Here is a 16503-nt window from a genome sequence, read left to right as displayed (position 1 = left end):
TGTGCACTTGGATGGGTGAGGACTCGGCAAGCTCCATTCATTCACAAGACGTGGAATGGAGCGGTCTGTTTCTGGTCAGCTGCTGATTAAATCGGTAATGGTGCTGCAGGGCGGGCTGGTCAAAGTCAGTGCAGGGAGGCATTTTAGTCTCTAACTTTATCCTAAGACAGCGAGAATGCTCTATGACTCCCATCTGCATAGAGATAGATCGTAAATTATGCACTATGCTAGAGGCGTTAGAAATATGTAGAGCACTGTCTGGTATAATTCGATGATTTATGTGTTCGAGAATTAACAATGAACGGATGTACTGCACAGTCATCTATCTACATTTGCAATGATACATGCAAAGTAGAGAAGGGGCGGTTTAGCTATGATACTGAAATTGGGGAAACATGCTGTCACATCATTGGCCGGTGTTGAAATCACTATGAAATTACTAAAATTGTTCACGTTATCGACTGTGATGCTTATTATTACAGTACATCGGCGGTGTCTTTTCCATCCCATTCATCCACTAACAGGCTGTTGGTTACCACATAGTGAATGACTAACAACACCTGTTTGGTTTGGGAAAAGAGTTTTGTGGATGGGTGACACTTTCTGGGTTTTGCTAGAACCAAAACAGTGATTGCGTACATGAGTGCAATATGAGTAATCAGTCGAAATGGAACGCAGTGCCATCAGCTATACTGTCACTGTGATAGATGAGATTAAATGTAGAGGTAACCCAGTTGACCTATCTTCCCTCCAAAATTCAAATACCCACCAGGGGGGTTTGGTAGGGGGTGTGGCGCTTTCCCACCATCTTGGTTAATGGTACTCGTGTCATTAGCTGACATCACAGCACCCATCTTGAATGACGTCAATCGTGTCACATTGCAAAATCTTGGATAACTGTACTTTGGGGTGATGTCCTTGTTGTCTGTGAGAGGCCGTGGATCAGGACGTCTTAATGTCAGTTTAGAACCTGACACAGACCTCGAAGTCAGGGCATAATAATAAAATGTTTGGCAGTGTACAACACATGTTAGAAAATAATCTTTCAAACAACGAGACTGGGCCACAGGAGCCGTCTCCTGCGACTTACAGTGTAGTTCGCGGGACACGATCATTCTACTAGAGTACAGGTGATGGAACTTTAAACTGGTCTGTATATTTAATAGGATCGTCACATGTGCTCGATGGGAGGAGAGAGATGCGTTAAAAATGTTCTCTACCGGATGAAGTTAATTGAGCTTTCATAGTTCATAATTTTTCTCTGATGGATGGCGCAGAATATCGAAGATAGCATGTTGGGGGGACAGATGTGGTTGGACGTGGATCTGTAGTATCTGTATCTAGTTTGGGGATGCGGCAAAATGCGCCCATTTCCACTGAATGGTCAAAACATGGTCCGCTAACACTAACTCAAGTCGTTTTGTTTCTACACGAGATGCACGAGCTGGTGGATATGGCTTTATTGGACTTCTACCCATTTCCGACTTAAATTGGAACTTTACATGCGCAAAGCTGCGGAAATGGCAGCAGACACAGGATGCATAGGGACTGACTAAAACCACGTTGGAATTTTAGTGTAGCAGACAGGTTCGAGAAAAGTGACTCGTTTCGTGATATGAGTGTGCCAGAAATATGATTCACTTGTGGCTGTAATCATTAAATGACTTCTACAGAGGATCGAATGCAGGTATTTGGTTGAATGGAAAGTCTTGATTCCAAATCCCAGACAGCATTTCTAGCAGATAGCGTAGCATTAGAGATCTGAAAAGTTTGTCTACATTTCCTATGACCTCAATCAGCACACTAACTACTGTTTGTGATCCTTCTCAATCAACCATCACCTATAGCCCAGTGGATATATCACCGAACCTATGACATGGGACTGAGACAGAATGCGTTACAAATACTGTAGAAATATCTAGCTGCGGTGGCGTGAGGGATTCGCAAATACCGGTTTCATACCACGTTCCTTAGCCAAATCAATTTCTAAATTTGGTAATTTTATTACGAGGTTGCACCATCGGTGATGTGTAAGCACACTGTTGGTCTGATACTATATACTCCAGCGACCGCCGTCACGGTATTTGTCTGGACAAAAAATCACCTCATTCAGAGGTAATGTCATACCTCGATTTGTACAGCAAGTATAGCTTTTAACATAGATACTTGTATGCACCTGTAGAACCAAGTCCGCTTGTTGGGATCAGGTTTTTTAACATCTGGCGGTTTGTAAGACGATTAAGCCTCTCTTTCTAAGACACGGTGCTGGCACTCGCAAGGAAAACTAATGAGACATGTCCACCCGTGGTTGATTTTCTCTCACTATTGTTTCATATCACCAGCCATCAGTTACTGACCAAGTGTTATACTTAGTAGGGGGTGCGTGATAGGTTCGCATTTGAGTATCGGGCTTATAAAGTAAGTGTTTGTGTTCTGACATGTGCAAAGGAAATGACTATGTCCAGTCGTAAGGAAGGTATGGATTTGACGTGGAGTACTGTGATAGCAAGGGAAGAGTATGTCAAGTCATAAGAATGGGTACCGATATTTCTATTTCCAGAGTCACAGCCATGAGCAGGGTGTATTTTCCATACTTAGCTCATTGTCGAGTGTCATTCAACTGACACCGCAGTGGTAACATTTAGTTGTAAGTACAGGGAAAAAACATATAAGTGAACGATTTCGTAGTATCATTCTATCTGTGCATGCTTGGCCTGCAGCGCCAGTGACCTGTGGAGGAATGATTCACGTTTCCCATTAACGGCAGGATCCGACTCAATGCAAAGGCCTGTTGGAATGCAAAAATATAGCTGAGTTAACTTTGTCGTCCTCTAGACGGCATAATAGCGAACTAATACACTCCTGGAAATTGAAATAAGAACACCGTGAATTCATTGTCCCAGGAAGGGGAAACTTTATTGACACATTCCTGGGGTCAGATACATCACATGATCACACTGACAGAACCACAGGCACATAGACACAGGCAACAGAGCATGCACAATGTCGGCACTAGTACAGTGTATATCCACCTTTCGCAGCAATGCAGGCTGCTATTCTCCCATGGAGACGATCGTAGAGATGCTGGATGTAGTCCTGTGGAACGGCTTGCCATGCCATTTCCACCTGGCGCCTCAGTTTGACCAGCGTTCGTGCTGGACGTGCAGACCGCGTGAGACGACGCTTCATCCAGTCCCAAACATGCTCAATGGGGGACAGATCCGGAGATCTTGCTGGCCAGGGTAGTTGACTTACACCTTCTAGAGCACGTTGGGTGGCACGGGATACATGCGGACGTGCATTGTCCTGTTGGAACAGCAAGTTCCCTTGCCGGTCTAGGAATGGTAGAACGATGGGTTCGATGACGGTTTGGATGTACCGTGCACTATTCAGTGTCCCCTCGACGATCACCAGTGGTGTACGGCCAGTGTAGGAGATCGCTCCCCACACCATGATGCCGGGTGTTGGCCCTGTGTGCCTCGGTCGTATGCAGTCCTGATTGTGGCGCTCACCTGCACTGCGCCAAACACGCATACGACCATCATTGGCACCAAGGCAGAAGCGACTCTCATCGCTGAAGACGACACGTCTCCATTCGTCCCTCCATTCACGCCTGTCGCGACACCACTGGAGGCGGGCTGCACGATGTTGGGGCGTGAGCGGAAGACGGCCTAACGGTGTGCGGGACCGTAGCCCAGCTTCATGGAGACGGTTGCGAATGGTCCTCGCCGATACCCCAGGAGCAACAGTGTCCCTAATTTGCTGGGAAGTGGCGGTGCGGTCCCCTACGGCACTGCGTAGGATCCTACGGTCTTGGCGTGCATCCGTGCGTCGCTGCGGTCCGGTCCCAGGTCGACGGGCACGTGCACCTTCCGCCGACCACTGGCGACAACATCGATGTACTGTGGAGACCTCACGCCCCACGTGTTGAGCAATTCGGCGGTACGTCCACCCGGCCTCCCGCATGCCCACTATATGCCCTCGCTCAAAGTCCGTCAACTGCACATACGGTTCACGTCCACGCTGTCGCGTCATGCTACCAGTGTTAAAGACTGCGATGGAGCTCCGTATGCCACGGCAAACTGGCTGACACTGACGGCGGCGGTGCACAAATGCTGCGCAGCTAGCGCCATTCGACGGCCAACACCGCGGTTCCTGGTGTGTCCGCTGTGCCGTGCGTGTGATCATTGCTTGTACAGCTCTCTCGCAGTGTCCGGAGCAAGTATGGTGGGTCTGACACACCGGTGTCAATGTGTTCTTTTTTCCATTTCCAGGAGTGTACTTAGTATGCGTTGGGCAGCTTTCGTGATCGCGTGGAAATTTGAGAAGATTGAATAGGGACGTGTGTTTGCACTGGACCATTATTCCCTCCCATGTAAATTGTTCGGTTGGCTGCTTCTGCACATTTCGCGCCTTTATGTAGTTGAGGAAACATGGATTGTGGTGTGTGCACCTAGCAGGTAAAAGACACGTTTGCTGGTTCACTAGACATGATAAACATATAAGTTGACATTGTAAATTATAGAGATGATTTCGAATCTGTTACATCACTGACATCGGTATTCGCATGTGGAAATATCAGTTTCCTCTATTTTTCTTTTGTCGAGTTTATTTTTTCACATAAGGGTCTTCGCAGATGGGATAAGCGCTAAATTTTCGGGTTTGTAGAGAAATAATTTCCGGTCTATATCTTCGGAATTATGTTGCACAAGCGACCGGTAGGCTACTGGTGTGTGCTTGATATCGAGAAGTACCGCGAAAATGGTATAATATCATGACAACCATGCGAAAATACATTAGATCTTGTTATTCCAGAGTCTGGAGATGGATATAGAAAAGCAAGCAAGTGAGCAGGTCCGGACCAGGAACAGTAACGCTTTTGTGTCGAGGAGGAACGAGTCCGAATTTGTAGAACAGTTCTGGGAGTGACTGCGGTCCACTGAAGGTGCTCTGTCACCTGTCGGGAGTGGATGACCACCGAACCTCGCGGGGAAATATCTAGCACCGTGAGGAGTGTATGTGATGCTGTCTGTCTTCACGGTATATGTATGAATTATGTAAAAGCAATGATTTTCTATGGCGCAGAATATGAATTGTATGTTTACTACATCGACATGGTTGGAGAAGGGTTTCGCACTCTAATATTTCTGGGTCCTGTCCTCTGTGGGTGAGCTGTGTAATTGAGTAAGAGTCTTTCCGTATTGGACGATATGTAGGGGCAATTTGCAGGGCATAATTGTCGGTGCAATATGTTGATTTCTACAAAATACAACTGTAATGCTCTATTAATTCACAAGATATCCTTTGTGCTGGGACGCATGAGTGACTAGAAACTGATTCGACAAGAATAGAGGTAGGGTATGTACCGAAAGTTCTGAGAAAGCAAGTGTTCAAAGACAAGTTGAAGCAGACCATCCATCTCTGGCAGGAATGCCGTCACTCATCCACCACTGTGCCACTAGGACATCTCCAGACTTGTAGCTGTAGGATACAGAAAATTCGGGACATTTTTCTCTTCTGTATGACAGTGTTTCGAATTCTGTTTGTGTAATTGTTCTGATTTTCCCCCACCTGTGCTTAGACAGTGATCTCTTTCCCAACAACAAGAATGCTTTTATGATTAATGGTGTTTTCGCATGAGTGCACCGGCTTTTTAGAGGTGTGAACGTTTAACGTTTCTCAGATGTACATTGACAGCAGGACGTACATTTTGCCGCAAAGCGTTAGCGGCGCTGGGTACGAGTGCACGCTAGACACAGCTCACAAGTTCCGTTAGGATCCCAAGGAACAATTTACCCTGTGCTATTCTGGGAAGTATTGCAACATCTCTCTCTCTGCGCTGGACCCTACGCATCATCACGCCAGCAATGGTACCTAGGTGAATACGTATTTTGACAAGAATTTCTCAGGTGTCAAGTATGAAAGAAATGCCGGCGCCTTATCCTTGTGGGACCTGACCAGTCGCATTGTAGCTTTGCGGGGACCGCCGAGGAACACCAACTATGGCATTGGCATCGGGTGGCAGGATGTGTTTTTTATTAGCGATCTTTCGTTTAAACTATATTCCTTCTACATATACATCTACATATATACTCCACTATCTACCAAGCGGTGTGTTGTGGAGGGCACTATTCGCGCCAGCGTCATATTTCCACCCTCTGTTCGACTCGCAGATCGCACGAGGAAAAACGACTGTCTGAACGCCTCAGTACAAGCTCTAATTTCTCTTATCTTTGAATGGTGATCATTGCGTGATATGAAAGTTGGTGGTAATGATACATGCTCTACTTCATCGGCGGAGATAGGCTTTTGGAATTTAGTGAGAAGCCCCTTCCGTTTAGCACGTCGTCTATCTGCAAGTGTGTCCCAATTAAAGTTTCTATGAGATTTGTAACAGTCTCGTGATGGCTAAATGTGCCAGTCACGAATGTTGTGGTTTTTCTTTGGACCTTCTCAATCACTTGAATCAGACCCAACTGGTAAGAGCCCCCCATACAGATGAACAATACTCCTAGACCAATAGGATTCTGTGAATTAAAAAAAATAACCACCCCATACATGTGAAGAATATCGATTTAATTAATTTGCATAAATTTTTTATATCAATGTGGTGTTAGCGGTACAGTTTTTAAAGGGGGGCTGTGTGTGAGTGGGTGATATGGAGCAGAATAGCAGGTTAAGTGCAGAACACTAAGTTAATTTGAATAATTTTATGTAAAATGCAGTAAATAGTTTTAGGGGGTGGATGACACAGAAGAATGCATGAGAAATGGCATTCAAAAGCATGTAAAATTCGAAAAGTGTAGCAGAAAATGGTGGGAGGACATAACTAATTACTGAATCTGGCATCCAAGGCGGTACAATAGTTCAAAGAAATGGAGGTGACATGGAGAACCACTTAACAGAACAATAGGTTAAGTACCAACAAAGGCCCAAACATTATGTTAAGACACCCAGAGTACAGTCTCTTCAGGGTTGCTGCCGGATCCTAAAATCAACTTGACTCGATATTTCGGCGATCCAACTGGTCGCCATCTTCAGGAGAATCTGGCGTACAGAAGGCTATCTAACGACCCCACAGAAAGGATCAAGTGCAAGACACTTTCACTGTTGAACAAGAGTTCGTTGTCAGAAGATTTACATAAGAAACTTCATCCTGGTGCGGCCATTCCGCGTAGGTCGTATGGTCTGCCTAAGCTGCGTAAGAAGGGGTTGCTCTATGTTAGTAATTTGGGTGCACCCACTCATAACCTGGCGAAGTATTTGTCATCTGTTCTCAGTCCATATGTTGGCAAGTGTGAACACCATATCTCCAATTCGGTGGATATTATTTGACGATTGAGATCTTTGAAGTTGAGTCCTTCAGATCTGTTAGTGAGTTTTGATGTGGTCTCCCTTTTTACAAGAGTTCCTCTGGAAGAGTCCCTTAGATTGATTAGTGAAAAACTGGATGAAGAGCTGGTGAAGCTTTGTCGTCATGGGCCGACATCCACGTATTTTTTATTTAACGGTAACATTTTTGAACAGAATGATGGAGTGGCTATGGGTAGTCCTTTACCAACCATAGTTGCCAATTTATTTATGACGGACTTTGAGGATATGGCACTGAGGACTTCAGCTTTGCAACCAACATGCTTCTGGACATGTGTGGATGATACCTTTTTCGTCTGGCCGCATGGACATGATGCTCTAAATACTTTTTTGGACCACTTCAACAGTGTTCATCCCTGCATCAGATTTACCATGGTGGTTGAAAGTGATGGGATGCTTCCATTTTTAGACATTATGGTTTATAAAAGACCAGATGGTGCTTTGGTACCCAGTGTTCACCGAAAGCCGACTCACACAGATCGGTATCTGCTTTCTAAGAGTTATCATCCACCACACCAGCGCAGTGGCGTCCTTAGGACTTTGGTACGCAGAGCATATGCCATTTCTGACGCAGCAGCTTAACCCAACAACTTGCGCATTTGATGGCTGTTTTTAAGGAAAATGAATACTCTGAGAAGCTGATTCGTCGTTCCATGGAGTTTGGACCATCTCTGAAGGTGCATGAAGAGGAAAATAGGCCGGTGGCCTTTCTTCCTTATGCTGGAGGCATATTGTTTAAGACTGGACGAATTTTAAGGAATTTTAACATTAAGAGTGTGTTCCGTCCACCTTTTAAGATTAGGGCACTACTCAGTTCTGTGAAATGATTTGGCGCTTAGGAAACCCAGTGTATAGAAAATTCCGTGTCAGTGTTCGAAGGCTTATAGCGGCAGTTCGATTCGCACAGTTCATGACAGGTGTGTGGAACATCGCTGTCATACGAGGCTACAACAGCCGGAAAAATCGGCAGTAGCAGAACACTGCTTCAATGAGGGACATGGTATGAAATTTGATAAAACTGTGGTAGTTGCCAGCTATTCCGGTTTTTGGAACAGTTTCTATAAAGAAGCGATTGAAATTAGGTTGGTGGATAATTTAATCAACAGAGACAATGGGTTTCCTCTTAGCAAGACATGGAATCCTGTATTATCTCGCATCAAAATTGAACATTCTTCGGTGCGGCTCTGAGTGCGATGTATCGCTGCCACCAGAGTTCTACTGAAGGTGGCGCCACCTCACTGTTTTGGAGGGCAGCAACCGTGATGGGCGGCGCATGCGCTGTGAACTGAACGGTGGCCTATATAGGACGTCGATTTGCAGCCTGGCGTCAATTCTCAGCGGGACTCATCAGCAGAAGCAGCATCCTCCTGAAGATGGCGACTAGTTGGAATCGCTGAAATATCGATTTTAGGTCTGGCAGCAAACCCGAAGAGACTTTTAAGACTTATTACGCCGGGAAAGCCTATTCAGTCACACCCAGAGTACAGTGCCGAACAATAGGTTATACAACACGTTTGCTCCATGTAATTGCTTCTTGTAAGACCTAGATGTTTGAGACAGCAGAAAATGATGAGCAAGAGAAATCCAACCCCCATAAACTGAATTTTTTATAAATAAACAATATACCCTTTCCATACATTACAAATATTGTCTAAATTGTTTAAACAATATTCCATACAGAGCAATCGATTTCCCTCCAAATGACCGATCAACTGAGTCTCTTTCCCGCCATTTTCCGGGAGGGAGGAGAGAATGGGATGAGAGGGGGTTTACCAGAGGGTGAGAGGTTAATTGATCAACTTAATTAAGTAGTCAATAAAAGTGATAGTAATGACAAGGCGTATTCCAATAATTCAGACCTGAAAGTGTACCTGTAGCAGTGAGGGGAGGTTTCCTGAGGGGGATGGGAGTAGGATGGGGTGGGGTGGGGGGACAATAGGTTAAGTGTGGTGACATGGAAAACCACTTAACAGGACAGTAGGTTAAGTAAGACTTATGTCCATCATATCCAGCACAGGCTGAGTCCTTTTCCAGCCAGTTCCTAGGAAGAGGTGGCAGTCGGATGACTTAGGTTAGTGGAAGTAGCCCAAGCGCCCTTTTTTCCGGCCATTTTCTTACATTAGTGGAGGTAACTGTGGTATGTTGCATTGTCATGATGGAATTTGAACTTCCTGCCATTTTCTCGGGGAGGGGAAGAGGGGAGGGGAGATACAAGTGGTTGAGAGATTAATTAATTGATCAATTTAATTAATTAGTCAATCAAATTCATAAGAGTGAGATGGGGGCATTTTCCAATAACTCAGACCTGTAAGTGTACCTGTAGCAGCGAGGGGGGAGGGGGTTGAGGGAGGGAGAGGGGGCGGGGGGGAACAATAGGTTAAGAACCTGTCAATCAAAGAACCACAATAGATTAAGTACCTGTCAATCAAAGCAGAACAATAGGTTTGCCCCTGAGTGCATACCTGCCCCTAATGTAGGCAACCTGCACTAACAAATGGGCTCCTACATAGATTTTCCCACTACTTACCATCACAGAAGTCCAACATGTACCCCATCTCTCGACACTCCTGTGATGAAAACTTGTACGGCATCGGAAAGTGTACTGTACACAGGACACAATAACAGTAAACAGTGATCCCAGTATCAAAAACGTGGTTGTTATTCAAATGTACCACTCGCTGCACTTGTCTACCTAAGACTGATCGTGTGTCCTGTGAACACAAGTGTACCACTCCATACACCGTGGCATGTTTCAGAACTCTGTTGTAGCTCCTTGATTGTGGATCTGATCACATTACTGTATTTACATTTTTTGTTCCAAATAACCTAAGAAATTACCTCCAGCAACAGGGGTAAAACCTCGTGACTCATTCTGTATCAGACAAAATGTGTCTGGTGCAGTTGTTAGATCGGTTACTGCTGCTACAATGGCAGGTTATTAAGATTTAAGTGAGTTTGAACGTGGTGTTACAGTCGGCGCACGAGCAATGGGACACAGAATCTCTGAGGTAGCGATGAAGTGGGTATTTTCCCATACGACCATTTCACAAGTGTACCGTCAATATCAGGAATCCGGTGCGGCCCGAAAAAGATCCTGCAAGAACGGGACCAATGACGATTGACGAGAATCGTTGAACGAGACAGAGGTGCAACCCTTCCGCGAATTGCTGCACATTTCGATGCTGGGCCATCAACAAGTATCATGTGCAAACCATTCGAAGAAACATCATCGATAATGGGCTTACAGAGCCAAAGGCCCACTCGTGTACCCTTGATGACTGTACGACACGAAGTTTTACGCCTCGCCTGGGCTCATCAACAGTGACATTTGATTCTTGATGACTGGAAACATGTTGACTGGTCGGACTAGTCTCTTTTTAAACTGTATCGAGCGGATGGACTTGTACATATATGGAGACGACGTCCTGAATCCATGGACCCTACATGTCAGCAGGAGACTGTTCAAGCTGGTGGAAGCTCTGTAACGGTGTGGGGTGTTTGCATTTGGAGTGATATGTGACCCCTGATACTTCTGGATACGACTCCGACTGGAGACACATATATAAGCATCTTGTCTGATCACCTGCATCCATTCATGTCCATTGTGCATTCCGACGGACTTGGGTGATTCCAGCAGGAAAATGCGTCACCCCACACGTCCAGAATTGCTACAGAGTGGCTCGAGGAACACTCTTCCGAGTTTAAACACTTCCGTTGGCCACCAGACACCCCAGGCATGAACATTACTGGGATGCCTTGCAACGTGCAGTTCAGGAGAGACCTTCACCCCCTCGTACTCTTACAGATTTATGGGCAGCCCTGCAGGATTAATGGTGTCATTTGCCTCCAGCAGTACTTCAGTCATTAGTCGAGTCCATGCCACGTCGTATTTGGGGGACTTCTGCCTGCTCGCGGGGCCCTACGCGATATTAGGCAGGTGTACCAGATTCTTTGGCTCTTCAGTGTATGTACTAGGATACATATGAAAGGAGGCAGTTTTGTCGGATATGGAAACTGCAGACAATTGTCAATTATAAGCCACTTGAACTTCCTTTCCTTACTAAATTGTGATCGACCGCTGCTCAACAATGATTACGAAAAAATTCTGAGCCAGAATTTTTCAGTCAGCTCCACGGTAGCCTGAGTTCCTTTTATGAAAGATATTAGAAGTCGACACTTTACTGGAATGATCCAGTCTCCAAGCGCGATGTTCTAAGAATTCTAAAGGCATAACTACCTTTCGAATTACGAGAAAAGTTAATTCAAGTACCAGAAAGCGGATCTCGAGTATTTTCTGTCTGTACTTGATTGGTTGTACTTGGTTCAAGAGGACTTACGTGGCAAGCATAATAACAATAGCCAAGCGGCTCAGTCCACACTGTCGCGGCAGTTTAGCCAACATAATCGACATTGCAAAAACAGTATGGTATGGGCTAATCAGCAGCCGAACGCGAATGCGGATCCTCCAAATTATGGACCGAATTTGCTTAATCGAAAGCGAAAGAACGCTAATCGATACCATCCAAGATACAATAATAACAAGGGACTAGAAATAACAATAAAGTGGGACCTGTAACTACATTAACCGTCTTTATAACAATAGTAACACTAATCAGGGGAATGGTCATTGGCAGTGCTATCCACAGAACAATAACGCTAAATGTCCTAGGAACCAGCCTGTTTAATTAATAATTCAAACAATACGCATAGTAACACATAATTCAGGACGACTGAATGACACAACATCCTCATGTAAACGTAACAGAAGTGGCAAATCAGCCACAGCGGTATAATGACGGTAGGTCAAACTGAAAACGATCTTATCATATCCCCTGAGGATGACTGGGGATCATAGCAGGGGAAACAACGTGTTTCAGCCTAGCAAAGAAATGCAAACTAAAGGAAATGGTAATCTGACAAATCGTGTACACTTAGTAAGGTACAGTAATGATGCAGATTTTCGCGCCTATTTGAGGAAAGAGAATACATAATATTATGGCCCTCAGAATGAAGGAATTAATACCACAGCACAAGCTGTTGTTGGTGATGACCCGACCACAGTTGTTTCGGATATGAAGACAGAAATATGCACTGTGCCATGTAATCTGTATAAAAGAATGAGGGAACTAGGTTTCCTTTCATACTTTCCTGTCCAAAAGTGCAGATTCGTTAGCACAGTTATCGTTAAGTCACTTGGGGTGAGATGGCAGGTTTTAGTAATAGTTAAATTGGGAAATGGAGTTATGACATAGCTGTTCCTAGTGACTGATCAGTTAGTAATGGACTGCCTTATAGGCGTGAATTTTTTAAGGGAGAAAGATGGAGTTATCGATTTCTCTCCAAGAAAATGTTTCTTAACAGACAATGACGAAAAGATTGGAGTAACTTTGGACAAACAAAAGTTAAATCAAGCTAAATACTGTCAAAGCTGTCGAATACAATTATTAGGAAATCAAGTAGCCATAACGTCACTCGAACAGTGACCAATAAAGAGATAACAGATTCAAAGGAATTTGTGGGTGATAAGTAACCGAATTTACTGTGATTACAAAAGGTCAACAAGGTAAGTTATATGATCTGTTGCTACCTGATTTATAGGTATTTACCCTTAAACAATGGTTTATTAAAACTTATATTTACATTATGGAAGTTCTCCCCCATGACGTATTTTGTCACACCTACACAGTCACATGATGAAAGTGAGCAGCAGTAAAAGAGAATGAAATTACACAAATACTTGAATGAAACATAACTGAACCCTCCATATCACAATGTTACAGTCCATTGCCAGCTGTAACCAAGCCGAATGGAAACATTTGCCTCGTGTAAGATGCACAAGCTCTAAGTAAGATAATCAAACTAGTACATACGAGACCTGAAAACCTCGATGAACAGCTCCAGAAGTTCCATAACGTGAAATATCTAACAAGTATCGATTTCCAATGTTCCAACTGGCAAATAAAATTAACACCATAGTCTATAAAATATTCAGCCTTTATTTTTGGTAATAGGAGTTACCAATTTTGCGTCCTTGCTTTTGGACTTAATCTCAGTTTTGGAGTGTCAATTATTGTTTTAGACACAGTACTAGGTCCAGAACTGCTAAAGTGTAATGTTATATCTTGATGACATTCTGATAACAACAAATACGTGTTAAAAAAATCTACATGGCCCACAAACATTAGAGAAGTTTTCACAGGTAGGAGTAATGGCAAATCTACAAAAGTCTAAATTTACAAGAGAGAATATCATGTTTTTAGGACACATGATATTATCACAAGAAATACAACCAGATTCCAATAAAAACAGTACAATCAAGGATTTCCAAGATTTCAAATACAAACAAACAGTTAAAAGCATTTCTTGGTCTCTATTCTTTTTTCTGCCATTTCGTATGTCACCAGTTATACTAAATAGTTCAGCATTACTTAGTCTACCTAAGAAAAACAACTTATGGCTGCAGATACAGGAATGTATTAATGGATTTCACACAAGCAAGGAAGCATTAATAAATACAGGTATCTTATGTCATCCTGATATGAGCAAAAATTTTCATGTCACTACAGACGCCTCATACATAGGTTTGGGCTCATGTCTGTTTCCAATTGATCAAGATCAAGGTAAAATATTTGAAGTAAAAATGATTATCTTTGGGAGTAGAATTTGCACTCAGTGTGAACATTCCTATTCGGCAATGGAATTAGAAACATTGGCAATAGTATGGGCACTCAAAAAATTCAATTACTACATTTATGGTAGAAACATAAGGGTATACACTGATCACCAAACTTTGAATTTACTGAGGTCATTCAGATTAGTACACCCACACCTAGTGTGATGGCCAGTGTTCTTACAGGAATATTCGTTTGAAATAACTCATATAGCAGGAAAATGGAACATTGTATTTGATGCATTTCCTACACTGCCTCGAAGTCTAACCGAAAATGCAGAAACGTAAGAACAAATAACAACTATCGCATTTTAATCCTGAAGGGTAAACACTACCGACAATACTGTGTTGATACATGCAGAAAGATGGAAAAATTACAAGAAGCAGATCAACACTGACACAAAGTGAGAATACAGCTGAAATAGGATAATGCAAGCAGTTTGGGACAATATTACACAATTCACAGTAACTTATGGTTCTGTAGAAGGCCTTTCAACACAAACCCTTGGTCTGAATGCATACTGTATGGTACGAAAGTGAAGATTAACTTAATATACACATTATGCCACGGGCCACTACAATACCACAAAGTGTGTAAGAAAACTTAACCTATTTTGCTACTTTTCCAGTATGTGACGAAAAGTAAATAGCTTGTCACATCCTTGTTTCATCTGCCGAAAAGCAAAACCGATTAACAAAACCTATAAGACTGAATTGCATTCCATCTGGTCATGTAAACCATTGGAAATTACTTCCCTTGACATTACAGGAACATATACTTATATGGATATGGTGTCTGTTCTTTCGGACATGTCCGAAAGAACAGACACCATTGATGACCTGCAGCCATCTAGAACTAAATTAGAATTATATTAATACCTTCAGCAGCGAACGGACGTTGATATATATCAACAGGGACACGTGAAAATGTGTGCCCATTCTGGGACTCGATCCCGGGATCTCCTGCTTACATGGCAGACGCTCTATCCATCTAAGCCACCAAGCGCACAGAGGATAGCGCAACTGCAGGGACCATCTCGCGCACGACTCCCGCGAGACCCACATTCTCACTTTGTATGTCCACACTACATTCCTAGTGTCCCACCCTAACACACTCATTACTCGTGGAAGACATTCTTACCAAGTCCCGTAAGAGTTAGGGGAATATGTGTGCATCTGCACAGAAGAAGAAGGCCATGGCCAGTGTTGCCAGAACTATATACTTATATGGATATGGTGTCTGTTCCTTCGGACATGTCTGAATTACCGCACTAATTGAATGAAATTGCAAATTCATGAACTACATGTAAATAATACCTAAACAGAAGCATCAGATGACTTGGCTCTGCTTTGGAGCGAACACTGCACTCCCAGCCAGCACATGTGTCAGTGACATAGAAGCAACCTTCACTGAAATTCTTTCTATTTACATACATACATATATATTAATTTAACAAAGAAGCGCAATACCATAAATTTACTTTTACTTATGATCTTTTGTAATGTTGAAAATATTTTGACTTGTATAGGTTTAGCATTTATTTTTCCGGGTGCGCCTCAGATCAGAGCATTGCTGAATGTTCATCATGCCCAAGTCAATGTAATACTATGACACTCACTTCATGTAGAGGGAGCTTAATCACAAAATTATATGGAACTGATTAAGTATTATAATTCTGTTGAATGACAACAAGTCACTGAAAGAACAGCTAGTATATAGGAAAAATGGATACAGATACTGAACTGTACTTTCTGAATCAACCGAATTACACCACAGTACACAGAAATACTGAATCCTATCGTTTGTTCTCTAAGTAGAGTCAAATAGTACTATAACGAAAAACTGCAAAGCTGTTAACCTAATATTTTAACCTTTGAAAAAAATATTAAAAAGTAAAAAAAAAATATCTAGATGATGAGGAAAGTAAATACAAGAGACGTGGGCATAATGTATTCAAACATGAAAGCTCACTATGAACAAAAGAAATAGTACAAGGGTACCTAAACTTTTATGCTATAAACCTGAAGCAAATAACAACACTATGTTAGGGCAGTGAGTAATGAGTGTGATAAGGTGAAGAAAATGTGCTTTACAATTAGTCATGATCCCTGGTGGAATGCTAAAAAAAAAAAAAAAAAAAAAAAAAACGAGGAGGAGAAGACAGCCTTACCTTGTGGAGAGCTAGGCTGTTGTCACCTGGGAGTGTAAAACTAAAAGGAAGCTGATAGATTCTGAGCCACAGGACCCCTTAAAACACTTCTCCAGCCTTCAAAGATGAAGCTTAAAAACACAAACAGACTACATCATATCCAACCATGGATGGGTCCACAGTTAAAAAGGGTTGTCACAGAACTGTACTGTACTGTATTGTACCACTACTGAACATTCAAATATCCATTCGACAATGCGACTACCAAACAAAGTGAATACTTTAGTACTCATGTGAACTGACAGACTTTTT

Source organism: Schistocerca piceifrons, chromosome 2 (genome assembly GCF_021461385.2).
Source record: "Schistocerca piceifrons isolate TAMUIC-IGC-003096 chromosome 2, iqSchPice1.1, whole genome shotgun sequence".
NCBI lineage: Eukaryota > Metazoa > Arthropoda > Insecta > Orthoptera > Acrididae > Schistocerca > Schistocerca piceifrons.
This window is presented reverse-complemented; position numbering follows the sequence as displayed.